At 35.8% G+C, this 18,098-nt stretch overlaps 1 protein-coding gene across 24 annotated transcripts in view; it reads right to left on the reverse strand.

The window, feature by feature from the left end:
- The window catches only part of NRXN1 (neurexin 1), a 1,142,110-nt gene that overhangs the window by 928,965 nt on the left and 195,047 nt on the right, over positions 1 to 18,098 (reverse strand). The window lies entirely within an intron of this gene.

Here is an 18,098-nt window from a genome sequence, read left to right on the forward strand (position 1 = left end):
TGAAGAAGAAAGTAAACTCTTTGAAAGACTTACTTTCAAATGTCACAATAGCAATAAATTATTGATTCCCACATCTAAAATTAATGTTTTTATTTATGAAGTACTCAACTTTTGGTAACATAATATGTAACTTTTCTTTCATAGGTGATTTTATTTGCCAGAATTCTAGAGTTTGAATGAACCCAATTAAGTGTGCTCTGTGTGTCTTCTCAGCCTGCCCTTAGCAAGACCCACAATGTGAGTTCTGTTCTACTTGCTATCAGGAGAAACCACACAGGAACCCAAAGAATACTGCCTGCTGGGGAAAAAAAAAAAAAAAAAAAGAGCTCATTTCTTCCTAAGTCCCTGACTGTAGCCACATAGAACACAGCATCCGTTTATAGAGTCTGCTAATTGGCACTAGGACATTGTCTGGGTTTGTACTCCTTTACTGGCAAATGCAGCTCATTTTTATTTATGCTCTTCAATAGATTCAGCTACCAATACATACAGATATGGATTATGAAAAATTATCTAGGCAGGTAAAAAGAACTGAAATTTGAGACAGTTTAGTAGTAGCTTAGCAGGGAGAGGGAGCTAGGCCCAAACTACCTTGAAGAAGGAGTATTTTGTGAAAATGAGCAAAGCCCCATGTTCACTGTTGAATAATAAAAACACTCATCCACATGCCGACACGACACAGGGATTTTAATGTGAATTGTCACACACGGTAGTTTTATTAGTACCTATTCAACACTAAGCTAATTTAAAAGCACTTGAAACCTTGGGCAGATGTGTTTATATGAAAAAAAAAAGTTCAAAAAGCTCTGCATCATATACTATCTACTATAAATAAAATAAGACTCAATTCTTCTCCGTCCTGAAACACATTCATTTCCATCTGAGCTGCCTGCACTAAGGATCACTTTCATCATTCTCTAGGGCAACAAGTTCCCTGTTGTGTCCGAACTTCATGGCGTGCATTCTCCTTTTGCCTAATTTTAACTGCTTGATTCATTTATAATACATCTCCTCCCATACTAGATTCCTAGAAGAGGTCTCACTTAATGTCTTTTAAAATTTAAGTTAATATAATTAACTTTGAAAAACTGGTAGTCCTTACTAAATCTCAACACAAGCATACTCCATGGCCTAGACTTTTCACTCCTAAGCGCAGACCCGTAGAAAAGACTATACACATCCACCAATGACATGCACTAAAGTGTTCACAGCAGCACTATTTATTTATACTACTTTTATTTTTATGTTTTATTTTTGTGGGTATAGTAGGTGTATATGTTTACGAGGTACATGAAATGTTTTGATGCCGGCATGCAATGTGAAATAAGCACATCATGGAAAATGGGGTCTCTATCCCCTCAAACATTCATCCTTTCAGTTACAATCTAATTACACTCTTTATTTATAAATATACAATAAAGTTATTAAAACTACCTAAATGTGTGTACCCAAATCCAGAATAGAACGGATAAAATTCTCAAACAGAAACGGTAATAAAATGAGAACGAACAATCTACAACTTCATGCAACAAGGATAAATCTTGATAATAGACTGTTAAGCCAAACACATCAAATAACATAGATCACAGTGAGTTATTTTATTACATAAAGTATAAATACCTTATCCTGACTAATATACCAGGTCTGAGTAAAATAATTAGGAAATTTTAGCTAATGCAAACATGTCTAATTTCCTTTTTATAAGTACAAAAACCAGTCACAATTAGATTATGTTGCTAGAACTGTGGAAGCTAGGGAGTAGAAGGGGCATTCCGAAACTCTGGTGTTGTTCTTGGATTCAGGTGCAGGTTACACAAATGTGTTCAGTTTGTCAAAGTTTTTCAGGGTGTATAAATGTGTTGAGATATGTAAACATGTCTGTCTTTAGAATGCAGTTTGAAAACAATTTTAAAACCCTTAAGTATCTAAAACTTGTTTTTAAAACATGGATGTTACACCTACCCTGATATTTGGACTGAATTTCCAGTCTTGTAACAAAAGAGAATTCTCCAGAATATGAATAGAACTAGTGGCAGACTTTTATGTCATGCAAACAGTTAGTTTGCTTTCTAAACTAGATTGCACTTTTCCCAAGAGCACGAGCCATTTCTTTTGTGTCTGTTTTGTGCATAAGCGCCCAGAGAAACTGTTCTGAGTGACGCTGATTGTTCACATTGAGTAGTAGTGGCAGGCAGGCAAGGAAAAGCAGGGTTGAAGTGGGGAAGGCTTTAAATAATAACTGGTTTCCAAGTTTGGATGGCAGCTTCTAGGCAATAGTCAACTATAAAGATTTTGAGTGGGGCAATATGATAAAGAAAATATTATCTTAGGCATGCATACATACTAGAATTGACAAAATCAGTGCCAGCAGACTGGGTAGCAGGGTTAGTTTAAGCCTGAACTAGGATAATGCTGGCACCAATGGAAAACAGGGATAAGCATAAATGAAAAAAAACTCAGACAAAAATAATCTATGGAACTTTGAAACTGATAGAGGTTAAGAGAGTTGAAAGGTTCTAAAGTGACTGAGTGTTACAGACTGAGTGAGAGTTTAATAGAGGAAGGAAAATCTTATGGATTAATTGGTTTGGGAAGACAATGAAAAAAATGACATAATGGGCCAGGCATGGTGGCTCACACCTGTAATCCCAGCATTCTGGGAGGCCAGGGCAGGCAGATCACCTGAGGTCGGTAGTTCCAGACCAGCCTGGTCAATGTGGTGAAAACCTGTCTCTACTAGAAATAAAAAATTAGCTGGGTAGGGTTGTGGGCACCTGTAATCCCAGCTACTCTGGAGGGTGAGGCAGGGAGAATTGCTTGAACCTAGTAGGCAGAGGTTGCAGTGAGCCAATATTGCACCACTGCACTTCAGCCTGGGTGACAAAGTGAGACTCTGTCCCCCTTCCAAAAAAAAAAAGGCATAATGATAGCCAAAGTTGGAGGTCAATGCAATACAGAACTCACAAAAAGTACAGGACTCAGATTTCATTATGCAATGTTTCTGTTTTCCCCAGGGTATTAAAAATACTAAAGGGGCTCACAGATATAGTGAGAAAACATGGGAAGATTTTGACATGCTAAACATCATCAAAACTAAAAACATTATTTCTTCAAAAATGACAGACCAAGAGGAAATTATTTTCAAATCACAAATCTGACAAAGGATTTGTATTCAGACTATATAAGGAATTCTCGAATGTCAACATTCAGAATACCTACAAATCAATTTAAAAATAGGCAAAAGAATTAAAAAGACACTTAACCAAATAGATTTATGGAGAAAAATAAGCACAGGAAAAAAAAATTCAACATTAGTCATTATGGAAATGCAAATTAACACCACTATGAAATGCAAATTAACACCATGTTCTATATATATATTATAATGAATAAAACGAAAAACACTAATAGTACCAAGTGCTGACAAAGATGTGGAACCACTAGAACTCTAACATATTGCTGGTGAGAATGCAAAATGGTACAGTTCCCTCTGGAAAACAGTTTGGCAGTAGCCTATAAAATTAAATATATACTTACCATATGTCCCTGAGATTCTACTTTTAGATGTTTACCCAAGTAAAATGAAAGAATGTATCCAGACAAAGATTTGTATATGAATGTTTACAGTTGTTCTATTCATAAATTTATCAGTTACACATATAAACATACTGTGGTATATCCCTACAATGGAATAATACACACCAATAAAAAGGAGCAATCTATTTATAGAGAGAATTTGTATGAAACTCAAAGGCCAAGCTGACAGAAATAAGCTAGTCTCAAACAGTTCCATATGTTATAATTACATTTATATGATATTCTCAAAAAGACAAAAACTATAGTTACAGAGAAAAGGTCAGTGGATGCTATGGGTGGGGTGGAGAAGAGTATTTCTACAAAGGGACAGCATAAGGAAGTTTATATTGGGTATAGGAACTGTTCTTGTATCCTGACTGTAGTGGTGGTTATACAAAGCTGCACTTGTTAAAATTCACAGAACTTCATACGCTCCTCAAAAGGTCAATTTTAATATATTTTAATTTAATGAAATCCTCTAAGGAAACGCACAGATACAACATAAACCAACCATTTAAATGTTAGTATCTTTGTGTTTTTACTGTTATTTCTCTAAGAGTATCTCTAAAAATTCCACAATAATAGAACAAGTTACTTACTAGATACTCCAGCATTCCTTTAAAAATTACAAAAAAACAAATTTAAGAAACAGAACTATTTTTCCCACAATTGACATTTAATTTATACAATATTATGGAAAATATTTAACATAAAACTAGTTACCAAATTTAATTAGCAAATTTACATTAATTGACCCAATTAGCAAATTTCTCATTATTTTTATTGAGATTGCTGAATATCCAGCTGGGCTTGTTAAAAAACTGAGAAATAGTCAAAGAGTAAAGAAAAAAAAATCCAAATACACTGAACATGGAAGAGATTTTGCTCTTATCTTTAAGATTATCTGTAATCAGCTGAGAAAATCTGAATAGACTGGTTTTCTAGGTGAACAAGGGGCAATAATAAATCATAAGTGTCAATTTTGCTTGAAATGTGGTTTAGGAGTACAGTTTGGACTTCTCAGACAAGTCACTGGTTTTGCAGTTTTGTGTGGTGATCAGTTTTTGAGGAACTGAAAACAACTCATCTGCTATAATTTCAGGAGGAAAAGAATAACTATAACAAAATTCACAGTGGCTTTTTAACTAAGGTGACTTTTTTGGAAAGTTACTCTAAAGATCTGACCACTTTCATGTATCATAATGGTTTGGAACTGAGATGAGAATAATTGGTATGTGATCTCAGAAAACCTGGATTTGAAGGTTGCCAATAACAAACTAGATAACCACAGGTAAATTAGTAAATCTCTTTCATCTTCAGTTTACTCATTTGTAAAACCAACCATCTGTATTGGATAAGAAGTTCTAATCATTACTCTTTTACATATACCTCTGTGTGTGTATCTTAAATTTCTAGGTAGGGCCCAACCCCAGGTCCGAGTTGGGGTTCAGGAGTACATCAGGGTAAAAGGAGCCTTCCTGGCGCTAAGGCAGATGGTCCTTATAGCACACCCTGAGAAACACTGGACCAGAGACACAGTCCCTCCCTCTTGCAACTTTAACACTTGAACGCAGTCAGTGTCTCTTAGCCTACTTTTGTGTCATCCTTCCTTTCTCTTTAGCAGAGACCAGACTATTAGATTTGTCTTCTTTCCTATCAGAAAGGCAAAGAAATTACTATGCTTTTCCTTAGACCTGTATTTTCTGAGAATAATATAGATAACTTCAGACAGCCCAGGGTGAGCTTCATTTTCAAAACTGCTTTCAGATGGGGTGTCTTCTACCTTGTAGGTTCACCTTCCCTATAATTTCTGTAATTCAAACAGGCCTCATAAACCACAATTGATCTTTAAGAAGTCACCTTTTAGATTGTCTCCCAAAAAAAGATTTAAACTTCTAAGTGAAAGATGAAATGATATGATATAAAAGAAAATGTAATAGTACCCTTAGAATATGATTTTACTCAGGTAAACTAAAAGCTCTACTAAAGAAAATTACCTTTGACCTTTACTTTTTGATTTCTTATGTAATTCTATCCAATTGCTTTTCCAAAAATAAACAGAAAAATTACATTTCAAAATATTTTTATATTTATTTAGGGGAATTCTACTATTGGCTCTCAAAGGAGGTTTTAATTTTATTGAAAAGGCAAAGTAAATTCTAGCAGACTAATCTTAGTCTGTGACTTTAAAAAATGCAAATGTTTCCAATAGTACTGATAATTGATATGCCAGCACATGATATTTGCTTTGAGAATATTAAATCTCTCTGAGGAAATATGGATACACACATTCAAAATTAAACTTTAAGATAATTAATTATATTAATCCTAAATGAATAATTCTTCAAAAATAAAAATAATCTTTAAATGCTAAAAGAATCAACATAATCACATTAATTTAGGCCTTGCAAGTAGCCATACTATGTGGAAGAACCTGGAAGCAGGGCTGATACCTGCCACTCTAGCCAGAATCTGATGAGACTGAAACGTTGGAACTCAGTCCCTTTCCTTACAAACTAGGTTGTCTTAGACAAGCCATTTAACCTTGCTGAGCCTCATTTACTTTATCTATAAAATAATAACAACTTATGGAATCTTTCTGCATTAAATAATCACAGGTTAAATGAAGATAAAGATAACTTTTAATTAGAATGTTCAAATATTTAAACTATGGTGCTTAAAAAGTTTCACATTCTTTTCACCTTTGTTAAATTGAAAACATATTACTAGTCCCTATAAATCTGAAAAAGAATTTTCTAGTTCTAGTTTTGGAAATTCGTAAGAAAAAGAAGCATGTTTCTGTTTTATTTATTTATGGTTATGGTCCTATTTTCCTTTGATGATCATCTGTAATCTTCCTTTTGTTTTGTTTAGGTTTTTAGTTGACAAATCATAATTGCACTTATTTATAGGGTACAATGTACCCTATAAATGTACCCTAGTTCATGTATGATTAAATCAAGCTAATTAACAAATTCAGTGCCTTATATACTTACCATTTTTTTGTGGTAAAACCATTTAAAATCAATCTACCCCTTTAGCAATTTTGAAATATATAGTGCATTACTGTTGATCATAGTCAGCATTCTGCACAGCAAATCCCCAAAGCTTATTTCTTCCATCTAACAGAAACTTTGCACTCTACTCGACATTTACTATTTGTCCTCTAGCTTCCTTCCTCCAGCCTCTAGTAACCACCTTTCTACTCTGTATGATTTCATGTTTTTTAGATTCCACCCGTAAGTGAGATCATGCAGTATTTGTCTTTTTGCACCTAGCTTATTTCACTTAGCATAATGTCCCCCAATATCCTCCAAGTTGTCAAAAATGACAGGATTTCATCCCCTTCAAAGTTGAATAGTATTTCATTACGCATATATACCACATTTTCCATTTATCAGATGATGGACACCCAGGTTGCTTCCATGTAATATTGACCTACATTACAAATTTGTGAATTCTTCAGATTCTTATATCCTTAGTATATGAGAAATATTTAAATCATTAAATGATCAATTGTAAAAAAAAAATAGAACAAATATGATTCTGCAGCAGCATCATTAGAAACCAACTGGTTTGTGTAAATTAAAAAAATAGATATAACTAAAATCAGTCACCTAGAACAATATTTTAAAATCAATATCTTGAGCATATGGTCATGTCTGGGCTTTCAATTCCAAAAAGTAAATCCCTGAAGGTACTTTGTATATTTTTATCCTCTCACTTAGACTTTAGTCTTTAAAATGAAATCCACCCTAATTAACACTGTATCTCCAGAGAAAAACACAATGCCTGATACTTAACAGGTGCTAAGTTTTTTGTAATTGATAAATGAACCAATGAAAAATGTATAATAATTCTTAAGAAACAATAAGTAGTGTTATCTACTCATAGGAAATTGAAAGGCCAACTAAATATTCTGAAGAATAGCGCAAAGATTGTGTTCACCTTCTTAAAATACAAGTAATATCAATCATTTATTAGTTAGAAACAAAGCACTTTCTTTGCATTTGCTTGAGACAGTACACCATAATGGTTTGGGTCAGGTATAACTTTTGGGTCAGATGAGAATAGGTTAGAATCCAGGCTGTCCTGACAAAGATGATTTACTTTGGCAAGTACTTCATTTGTTGAGACTCTTTCTTTACTTACAAAACTGGGAAAATCAATTTTAACTTATGATGCTACTGAAAGATTTAAATGGCAACATTTCACTGGTTGTACACCTGAGAGGCCTCCTGGCCCTAAGAGTGAAAAATTAAATCAACATTATTTCTGAATAACATTTTCTTTAACAATTATAAGAGGTGAGTAAGAAGGAAAGAAAATTTGTATTATATTTGAAATACATCCAATAATATTTTTGCATAAACCAGAAATATTTTTGCATAAGCCAAGGAAAGAGACAAAATGTTAACAGATTTAAATGGTTTAAATGTGCTTGACATTCAGGAAAATGGAGTATTTCTTATATAAAAAATAACAATTTAGTTTTATTAGGAAATACAGAAAACCTGTATAGAAATCTATCTCAGAAATACACTTAGAAATACCTAAATATGAATCTACAGTGAACTGATTTCTTTTCTTTTGAGCATTAATTAGATATTCTATTAAATTATCAATCTTTTGATACTCTGCATTGCTGGCCTCATAAGATTGTTGCCTGGGTAAAACACAAGTAAAGATTACCTCAATCTACCCTAAAGTTAGGGAGTAAAAGAGAAAAAATGGCTGAATAAAGAATCCCTCACATTTTACAAAACATTTCATTGTCTACTACAAGCTGTTTAGTTTAATTTAAATACTGAAATCCATCTTTAGCCTTCCAAATCATGTTTTTATCAGTGATGTTAGTTTTGGTATTACTCTGAAAACCATTATAAACAATGTAAAAATATGTATATAAGTCACGAAAATCATTCTGTTTCTGTAATGAAATCAAAAACTCATTGCATGTAGATGATAGGAAAAAACTGAGAGAACAAAGAGATGGTTTTAAGGAATATTTTGGGGATATTGCAAACCAACATACAATTTTTTAAATTTATCATTAATTCTTCTTAATGTTGCTTAGAATTACAGCCATGTAGGACCTAAAGGAATTGTTCTGGGTTGAATTGTGGCACCCCCTCAGATAGTATGCTATAAGCCTAACACTCAGAACTTCAGAATGTGACCTTATGTGGAAATAAGGTCTCTATGAAGGTTAAAATGAGGTCATTAGTATGAGCCCCAATTCAGTATGACTGGTGTCTTTATAAAAAGGTGAAATTTGATCACAGAGACAGATATGCAGAGAAAGAAGATATTGTGAAGATACACAGGTAGAAGATGGCTGTATGACTACAGTGATGCATCTATAAGCTGAAGAACACGAAGGACTGCCAGGGAAAACCAGAAGTTAAAAGAGGCAGAGAATAATTATCTTCTAGAGTAATCAGAGGGAGCACGGCCCTGTTGATACCTTGATTTCAGACGTCTACCCTCCAGAACTGAGACAATAAATGTCAATAAACCACCAATTTCTTCATTTGGTACTGATGCCCTAGGAAACTAATACAGGGACATTACAGAGATTACAATCCCATAAGCCAAAACACTGAAGGAAAAAAAGGTGAAATCCTGCTGCCCAACATCACACAGTTACTTCAGATAGAACTCTAGACACAGGAGCCTGGTTTTCTTGACTTCAACTTTAGGCCTGTCATTTCCCCTTGGAGAACTGACAGATTGAAAATTCTAAATTTTAAAAAAAGTTCATCAAGTTAATTCCTTTAAGCTATTTTATTTAGTGACTTCTGTTTAAAGTAATAATAAATATTATGACTCTCCTCTTTTGATTTTTTCTAAGTAGCCGTGCTTCAATTTCTGAAGCTTTTTTAAATCTCAAAGATAAAATTGAAACTTCTTATTAACTTAGTTGATACTTCATTTTTATCTAATAATCTCTTTGCTATTACATGCAAGAGGATGTGACGTTTAAAAATTATCATTAAAATTTTACAATAGGGCCGGGCGCGGTGGCTCAAGCCTGTAATCCTAGCACTTTGGGAGGCCAAGGAGGGTGGATCACGAGGTCAAGAGATCGAGACCATCCTGGTCAACATGGTGAAACCCTGTCTCTACTAAAAATACAAAAAATTAGCTGGGCATGGTGGCGCGTGCCTGTAATCCCAGCTACTCAGGAGGCTGAGGCAGGAGAATTGCCTGAACCCAGGAGGTGGAGGTTGCGGTGAGCCGAGATCGCGCCATTGCACTCCAGCCTGGGTAACAAGAGCGAAATTCCATCTCAAAAAAAAAAAAAAAAAAATTTTACAACAAAAACTACAAGGAAAATGAAAGTATCAAGAAAGACAATCAGTTTTTTAGTTAAATAGTCATGTTTTGTAATGTTTGAATTATTGTAACCACCCCTAAGGTACCAATATTATTAATGCATAGATACCATGGAACATCTCCTTTTTGATGTTACTTGTAAGAATAATTATTTCTTTAACTAATTTGTGAAACTCATGAGGCCAAAGAAAGGTCTTCATGTATCTTTGCATCTCTAGCATCTAGAACTACACCAAACACAAAATTGATGCTCCATAAAGGATGAATAATGCATCAATTTAACAAGTATCTATTTAGCAGATACTATAAGCTAGACAGTCCTCTATATGCTGAGTATAGGACAATAAAGAAAACATATAAGAATCCTTGTCATTATTGAGCTTATGTTCTAGTGAGTACAGACAGAGAAGAAATAAGATAACTAAATTAGATGTTATATTGGAAAGTGATTCTCCTTAGAATTAAGGAGAAAAATAGGCAGGGAGCAAAATTTTGGGAAGATAGAAGGTTTCTGCTATTTTAAGTAGGGTGGGAAGGGAAGTTTGTAGAATTTCAACTTGACATTTGACACTTGAGCAATATATTAAGAATGTTTCAGGGGGATTGAAAGCTTTAAATCCTAGTCGTATCTTTTCACTTGTAATAAATAAGATGACACTGCTTCCCAGTATACTCAGGATGGTCCTAGTTTATATGTCTTTTATTCTAGTGTAACTATTAATAACTTCTCCTGTAACTCTTACAGGAGTCTCAGATTGAATGATACATAGTGTGACTATTTAGATCATTATCTCTACATAATGGGTACAAATATTTGTTAAATGAGTGAGTTTTCAAAAAGGTATATCTCAGTCTCACATTTCATCATTTTTCTTTGTCAAGTTGTTTAACCTCTTTATGCTGCAATTTTGCCATTAATCTCAAAACTGTGAAACCAAGATTGATGCTGGGAGAGTCCTTTAATAACCTTAGGTGAAAAACTCAAAAGATATATTTACGATTAACATCAACAATAACAATTTTCTCTCACTATGTAAGTTTTATTTAGTATCCCCCATGTCTTTCATTTCACCGCTGAGACCAACATCTTTATAGAGGTCCAGATGGTGCAGAGATTATGACAACGAAAGGTAGCTCATGCTGAGGGCCTCAAGGAAAAACACATCTCAGCTTGCCTGAAAGACCAATTTCAATTACATACTTGCTAAGCCCTTATCAGCTGAGGTGCTCCCTCTGTACCATGCCTCGTGCAACTTCTGATAACACGTGAGGGGATTCATGGTTACACACAAAGGAGAGGCGACACGGACAGGTAACATAAGAAATGTCACACCCATTTTAGAAGCAGGGGATTCATCACAAATGATTCACTGTATAGAAATTTCACGCTGAGAGTAAATCTTAGGATTTTAGGGTTCCTTGCTATGAGGATGTTTTGAAACATTGTGTGTTTGTCAGGCTGGCCTAATCAATTTCTACAAGCAGGTTGCCAGAAAAAGAAGATGCTTTCACCTCAGATGTGTAACTTTTACTTCCCCCAACCCCCATTTCAGTTTCAGAAAGAAGTGCTAATTAGAACTGGAGTAGCTTTTTCAAGTCTGCATAAATTCAGCTCTGTCAACATTGCCTCTGCCCCTCTGCAAAGCGGAAAAGACTGATGTTCTACATACCATGTTAATGTATAAATAACTTCTGTGCTCATTTAGCCACTTCAGCACATCCGAGAAAATGACATTATGAATGAGCTACACTACCTAGAGGAAAGAGACAGACTAAATGTGAGCTTCTATACAACTTAATATGCATCTAATGTACAACTTAAGCAGTATCTTCCACACCAAATGACAGGCAATTTATCTCCATACATCAGCATATGTCAAGGATATGACACAGCTTTGTTGTTGAAGGAATTTGAAATTTCCAGCCATAACTGGATTTTCCTGTTTCCATTTATTAGCCAGCTACTTGCTGAAGTCAAATTAATTGCCACATTCATGACTGTTTTTGCTTCTATTTAATTAGTTTTGCTTAAGCTTTTCCTGTCCTCCATGGAATCCAGGCAAGCAAAGGCCACTGTCAAAAAGTGACAATGTTACATATGTGTATGTACGTGTGCACAGTTTGTCATTGCTAAAATCCCTCTATTTCTGTTATGTAAATGATCTACGTTAGTCACAGGACATTTACCTCAATTTAATATCTGTTATTTAAAGTGCTTGTTTCTGGGAAGACAAATGTCAACCCTTTTTGAAAACTAAGCACTGTTTATTGTTTAGCTGGCAGTTATAAATAAGCACATCTCGCATTTTTGTTATTTCTTTGGGGGAAAAAAAAACTTGTAATTTTTGTAACCCAAAGGGTTTCATGAGAAATTGCCACAGATTATTCCATAAGGTCTTTCTTTATATTCCCGGCTCCCATTCTCTGCTCTTGTGTTGCATAGCTATTTATTAGCCCTAGAATGCACATATTTGATATTTAACTTACTGAATTATAGTCCAGTGAGTTGAAGAAATTCTTTGTCATTTGGGAAAGAACAAAGTCTTTGTATGCATTGACACACCTAAGTTTCATTAACCAACAAACAAAATTATATGCAAAGCGTCTTTCGCTTTGACTACATAATATCAAATAATTAGCTTGACTGAATTTTATAGCCCCAACTGGACATCATCTCCACTTACAGAGTCCACGTGGGTCAACTGCCCCGCATCCTTCTGGGCACCTCACCTGTGAGTGGACAGGTTGCCTGTTACCAGCAAAAATGCTTAGCAATTATTAACCTTCCATTAAATCATCATCCAACACTTGGCCCTACTATAATTATCCCCTTCAAATGACTTTTCTGTTCGTATTTAAGGTCTGATTTAGATCACAGATACATGTTAATATATCCATATCTGGGAACAGTGAGGAGCAGAAGGAAAACATATTCTAATAATTAATGGAGGGAAAAATTTCTCTTAGGCAATTTCTTAGATCGTTTTTATAGGATACAGGACAATTGTAAGTAAACTGCACATTGTATAGCAACTAAAAGTCTTTGGATTTTACTCTATAAGGAAAACACAGTATAATCATTAAGTTAGTACCAAACAGTTATGGGATCCCAGTCAAAATTACATAATAAAGGATGAATACAACAATGGTATTCAGCATGTCAGCACTGGAAATATCTGCTTTAATGTCTAAATATTTAATTGCTATACTCTGGAAACTAATTTGATATCCATTTGTATACTTGGATCATTTTGTCTGTGAGTAATAAGAACCCACTACAAACAAGAAAAAAATGTACGTAAATGACCCTCAAAGTGGGAGACTGCTACAGGTTCATGGGATGCCTTACCATAGAACCCCTTCAAGGATCACATTGGTATTACAGAGCAAGACCAGTATTTTTATTTACAAATTTTCATGTCAGTGTGTGTTCCCTTCCTTTTACATAGCAGGCATTTTACCCTGGCTAGGAAATCAGGGTTTTTGGACACTGAAATTGTTCTATTCTTAAGATTACAGAATAGGATTATACAGTATACAAATGTACTGTTAAAAGGATTTTATGCTGATTCCTATCCCCTTGGTATTTAATAAGAGAGATTCCAAATCATTTACACATGTCTGTAAATAGTAAAGGAAAAGTCTATGTGCATAGTACTCATTATCGCTAAAGAAAAATAAACAGATCTGAGAGCCAGAAGGCTGGGGAGGTGCTGGCTAGCTGGAATGTAAGACAGACACATACTGAGACCTGGACCCAGGGACAAGAAATCCCAGTTCTTTTAAGCTCTTGTCTCCCTGGAAGGAATATCCCCATGACTCTTCTTCCCAAGCCATTATTCCACAAACCATTAACTCCTTTAATTAAAACATTTTTCCTCTGATGAAGGCTTTGCAAAAATGTCGAAAACCTCATAAATTGAAACCTGAACATAAGGTACAATATTTTTCAATATATTAAATTCTTGCTTGTGTTGTTTAAGTCTAGTTTTCCTAACAGAAGAAAACTGGATCACAGAATATGAGATAGTAATGGAGGAATATGATGTTTCAGTTTTTAAATAAAGATGGAGAGACTTTTCTTTTTCATAAGGACTTTAGACTTTTCCCCTAATAGCCTAAAATGCACCTTTGCCTGTTATGGAGTTGTCCCACTTGCTTTTTCATTTCATTGGTAATGGGTGGAAGCCCATGCAATGGTAATTGCCAGTGAGAACTGAAACTACCTATCCCCCACCCAGGTTACTGTTTACATTAACACAAGTTAACTACTTCATTGCTCTCACTGGTATAACAACTATTCTAGGAGAGCCATGCCCAGGCAAACAACTTGACAGTTCCTTACAGAAAATTCCCAAAAGACTCATCAAGTCTGCAGTAGGAAGTATCAACCAACATTTTAGGCCCTAAAACATCTCTGAACCCCTTCACTCAAAAGTCTTACAGTGTTATTTATACCAACCCTAAGTATTGCATTGGGATCCCTATCCAATCTCAACCAAACCCTAACATAAAAAGGTCAGCCTTAAACCAAACTTCCAGTTGTCAATGTATTCAGAGTCTGCCTTTGCTCTTCTGAGACCCTGCCACACAGCCTGGTCTAGGTGGTCACTCTCACTGAAAGAAGCAATGTACCATGAGAAGCACCCATCCAAATCCAAAGAATGAACCTAGAGGCACGAGGAACAGCAAAAGTGAGACTTTTAACAGTGGTCTTGCAAGGTCGGGTGTCTGGTGAGCAGGCACATCCGGGCAGGTAATTTATCTCCTAGCACGTAAGTCCCTCCCCCAGTTCCTCATTGGTCTAGTTCTATGGGTTTACAATCTTCTCGGAAGTCGCCTACATTTCATTGTCCCCCTGATAATATAAGGTTATACCCCCATCCACTTCTCTGCTTAAGGTTTAATTTCCCAATTAAAAAAACTTTCTTCCCTTTTATGGGCTGACCCCTCCTCTACATTCTGTTCGCTTATGGTGACGTTCTAGGTGCGTTAGCCGTGCAGTTTGTTACATTTGCAGGCTGGCTGACAGTACTTAGATTTATCATACTTGAAAATGGACCACTGAAATTGTATTCTCACATGTACTCAGCTTTGTCTTATCAATATTTTGTATAGGTGGTATTTGGGGAGCAGCCTTTGACATCATCCATTTCTTACAAAAAGAGAAGTGTGTGCAGATTAGTGGAAAAGACTGTCCCAATCAAAAGTATACATAATATTATGATAGCCCCTCTTGAAGGAAATTTAACCTTTGGTTTTAGATGCCACCCATGTTGTTTTCCTGGTTTTTAGAGTAGTCGGTATGTCACTCTTTTTTTTTTTTTTTTTTTTTTTTTTGAGACGGAGTTTCACTCTTGTTACCCAGGCTGGAGTGCAATGGCGCGATCTCGGCCCACCGCAACCTCCGCCTTCTGGGTTCAGGCAATTCTCCTGCCTCAGCCTCCTGAGTAGCCGGGATTACAGGCACGCGCCACCGTGCCCAGCTAATTTTTTGTATTTTTAGTAGAGACGGTGTTTCACCATGTTGACCAGGATGGTCTCGATCTCTTGACCTCGTGATCCACCCTCCTCGGCCTCCCAAAGTGCTGGGATTACAGGCGTGAGCCACCGCACCCGGCCGGTATGTCACTCTTCACATAAGGAAAGTGGCAAACACACGACCAGGGGCCAGATCAAACATCATGGAATGGAAAATAATAGGAAAACCATTTAACATATTCACTGTACAGTATGGTTCAGTCAGTCTCAGATAATCCTTTTGTTGTTTTTTTTTTGAAATAGAGCCTTACTCTGTTGCCCAGGCTGGAGTGCAGTGGTGTGATCACTGCTCATTGCAGCCTTGACCTGCCAGGCTCAAGCTATCCTCCCACCTTAGCCTTTCAAGTAGCTGGGACCACAGGTGCACATCACCACACCTAGCTAATTTTCAAAAATTATTTTGTGCAGATGGGCTCCCCCATGTTGCCCAGGCTGGTCTTGAAGTCCTAGGTTCAAGTGATTCTCCCTCCTCAGCTTCTCAAAGTGCTGGGATTACCATGCCTGGCTCTCAACTAATCTTTGAATTTGAAAAATTGCCCCTGAGAAGGGTAAGAGAGAGTTTTCTATTTTGTATGGATCCAGGGAATCTTTCAGACATCAACATAATACCAAGAGGAACCAAGCCACAGAACCATTATGATAATGAGCTACCATATACCAAATACTTACTATTTATTACTTATTATAATCCAAGCAATTAGAATATATTATCACTCCTAATCTTGCTATCAGCCCTATCATAGATGTTATGGTCTCAATTTTCAAAAGAAGAAAATGCTTCAGATAGGTTAGGGAACCTTCCCTGACCACACAAACTAAAACTCCTCTATTCCAATTATCTGCTACTGAAAAGTGATGATTTACTTTCTTCATGGCGTTTTTCACCATCTGAAATTGGCCTGTTCATTTATTTACTTGTTAACTTTCTGTCTCTCCCTCACAAATTTAAAGTTCAATTAGGAACCTCACTGTCTATCTACCTCTCTAACACTATTGCCTAAAATGTTCCCTGGGACATAGTGGATGCTCGATAAATGTCAAGTGATACAGTAGCATGTTCCACAAAGACACAAGGACTGACATATGTGTTTGAAAATTTTCCCCACATAATTCCAATATGCTTACCTCCCTCCCTCCCTATCACGAATATGTCTGATATAAATATCTACGCTGAAACACTGAAAGAAAAATAAGGCTTTTTGAATTTTTATATTTATGAGGGAAAAAAAGCAGAAAATGTCTGTGAAAGCCCACTTTGACTGACAAAAGTGATGATTCTCTAGCAAGAGCACAGCCCGTGAATTTGTTAGCTTGCAGTCAACTGCTAATAGCACACATTTCAGCATCACTGACTGGTTTTAGATATTACTGTTTCTGTGTTGTTTTTCACATTACAATTTCTTTTCTGGCATCAAACAGTGGGTTACTAGCTATGGCGAGTAAAAGGCAGGAGTAGAGGAGGTCTGTAGAGCCAACGTAAATAAAAAAATTTCATTGATTTAGTCAGTAATTTCATACATTTTTTTCTGAACCAGGGCTGAGCTTCATACACAACCACCAGGTGGTTTCTCATTTTGTTTTGTGTTTTAGAGCATCAGTAAAACATACATGGTCTTACTGAATTCTCAGTAACTGAAGCCACCACAGATCTGTCTTGAATCGGTATTCTCAAAATGTCAGGCGTGGGGCTCGAAGTGAAGGCATGTTCCTCACTCCAATCAATTTGCTCATTCAAATCAATCCACTGCACTCGCCAGTTAATGACCTGTGGGTTGACAAGCAAGAAATGTTTTTTTTTCTTGCTTTTAAGATATGAATCCTGTGGTATATTTAGTTCATGCTACTGTATTTGTCTTACTGTCTCTCAGAAATCTCTTTACCATTTAAAAGATCCACATACATTTTCAGAAATATGGTGGCAATAAATAGATCTTACACCATAAAAGGCATTCCCAAGAAATAGCATAGACCAATAAAAACAGTTTTAAAAAATATTTTCTAGGAGCAGTTGTACCATGGAATTCCTCAAATTGTTTTTACTATAAAAGCAACAATTAAAAACAAAACAGTAATTCAAGATAGAAATATGACTGATTTATGATTCCCTCTCTAGTAGAGAAGAAATATCTTTCCTTTATCTTTTCTTTGGTTCTTGGCCGAGCCCCTATTACGAAAGACAAATTAAAAAGGGAAAAGCATATACGTTTATTTTACAGAAGATTTTTTGTGGCATGAAAAGCTTCGTAAGGAAATAATGACCTTAAGAAACAGGTAATCCTACATATTATTAAGCTAGTTTTGATAAAGTGGATGGTCATGGAAAAGAATGATTGGATAAAAAGTAAGCTAGTGGTAATAAACTGAGGGAAACCTAGAAAGACCTGTCTGATCAGATTCTTCTCTGTGACGTTTGCCAAAGATAAGGAGGAACATTTATTCTGGGTATTGCCAGGGTATCTCTGACATGCGGGTCTTGTGACCTGCGTCAGGGGGAGGTGAGAAAATCCTTCACAGGTTTTGTGACCTGCTTCAGGAGACAGGGGCAGGAGAAGGTCAGAGCATGACCTTCCTGCTTCTGCTTTTTTTCTTTTTTTTTTCGAATTCCTTCTTAAATTATTTTAGAGTAATTGTGACCATAACCC

The sequence above is a fragment of the Aotus nancymaae genome, unplaced genomic scaffold (genome assembly GCF_030222135.1).
Source record: "Aotus nancymaae isolate 86718 unplaced genomic scaffold, 86718_ANA_hifiasm-v0.15.2.pri h1tg000057l, whole genome shotgun sequence".
NCBI lineage: Eukaryota > Metazoa > Chordata > Mammalia > Primates > Aotidae > Aotus > Aotus nancymaae.